Source organism: Centroberyx gerrardi, chromosome 23, assembly GCF_048128805.1.
Source record: "Centroberyx gerrardi isolate f3 chromosome 23, fCenGer3.hap1.cur.20231027, whole genome shotgun sequence".
Taxonomy (NCBI): domain Eukaryota; kingdom Metazoa; phylum Chordata; class Actinopteri; order Beryciformes; family Berycidae; genus Centroberyx; species Centroberyx gerrardi.
The window spans coordinates 8754442-8756311 of record NC_136019.1 but is presented as its reverse complement, the minus strand read 5'-3'; positions in this window follow the sequence as shown (position 1 = coordinate 8756311).

The following is a 1870-nucleotide window of genomic DNA, read 5'->3' as shown; positions in this document are numbered from 1 at the left end:
GTGTGTGTGTCTGTGTGTGCGCGTGTGTATGTATGCCTCCAAGTTGTGCTGCATCGCCTTTGATTTTAGGATGCCGATAATTAAAACTGCACAGTTAACCGGGTATCATCGTACATTGATTTTAATTTCCCCAATTAAATATATTGGCATATCACAATGTTGAACCTTTCACATCATTTACAATGCTGGGCGGGCAAAGAATGACAGATTCGCCCCCCCAGTCCCCACACTCCCCCTAATGAAAGTAAAGAAATATTTTATTTTGCACTGCACAAATATGCAAGGTTAGAAATGAAATAATTTCCTTATTTCTGATTGGCTGCAATTTGCAAATGCGAAGACGGCCCTGTGCCATTCATTCCGAAGTACACTAAGCCTCCTAAGCATGTCCGAAATACTCAGGAGATTAGTTTGTGGATAGTAGAGTGATTTTATTTTATTTGTTAGCCTTCCTTTTTGTGGTTTTGGTTTTTATTCACAGGATTGTGTGGAGATGCTTTGGTTGTCATGCTTGTTTGTGTGTGTGAGTTCATGGTAATGTTAGCGTGGGTGCTGCATTGTCGGCTAGCTAAAAGGAAGCTGCAAGGTTAGGTATAATCCAGCTATTTCCACACAGTCCATGCATATATATCTTTAATCTTGGTAGATCAGTGTCTGGGTTTCAGTGAATCATGCACCGCTGGTATCGCTCAAGACGTATTCTGTAAAGCTAGATGCATTGCAGGAAGTTTTTGGCAAGCACAACATAATCTTTTTACTTTCAAATTTCCGCTCATTCTTGATCAAAACTGTAGTTTCCAGTTTCCATCTAAGATTAAATCACAGATATTGTGAAATAATTGGACATTAATAAAGTTGTTCTCCTAAGAGATGGAGGCAGGTTTAAATACAAAGAGATTAAACAGGAAAGCTGTAGGGAATAAGACACTTCAGTGACTATATGGTTATTGCATGCTATTTTAAAAAAATGAAAAAAGTTACCCTCTCTGTGTCATAGCAGTCTGATTCCTCAAAACACAGAGATGTTTAATAACTGTGACCACCGTATCTGGCAAAATAATCTGGTTTTCATTTTAATTGTGACCTGAGGGTGGATTGTATGTTCTGTGGCTGTGTTGTATGTACGTTTTCAGTGTATGCTGATATTGTTTTACACTTTCTAATCTGCTGTCTGGAAGACAAATTGCTCTGCAAAGATATTAAAGATCCGCTCATCAGCCATTGTTGTGGCAAGCAGCCATGAGCTAGTTTGAGTTGGCTGTGATAACTATATAACATCACCAGTAGACCTTTGGGTGCAGTGTCCAGAGGAGGTGCAGCAGTTAAGACCCTCATCTCTGGAAACACATGTACCCTAACCCCAGCCCCTAGGTTAAAACCCACCAAAACCATTTTCCAAACCAAAACCTGATTCTCCCATGTTCTGTGACCCACTGAGCCTTCTTGCAGTCTGAATAAACAAAAGATTGCTGCCCCTCTCTCCTTTGGAAAAAAGACTTTTGTTTACCTAGTCTTGCCCTGGCTGCACACAGCCATCATTTGGTAAAAACTGCCACAGCGACAATTTTGGGGAAAACAGCCTGACTCCTCATTTTGTGCAACAGTCGCTTGAGAGCTCTACAGTAATTACATTACAGTGGAGTTATGATGCATGACAGAATTTGGCTACAATAACATGCTCCTTCTGCTCCCGTCATCAGCCTGTCAGCCCCTTGTCTTCTGCAGATACTGTCCCGAACCCTAACCCCAACTCCGATCAGGCTCCTTATCAGAGCTAGATACTCTTAATAATGCTTGAAAGCCGACACTGCTTCCAGTACTTGAAATTCCATACAAATTCAGTTTGAAATTCTACTAATGGAGAGTTGAA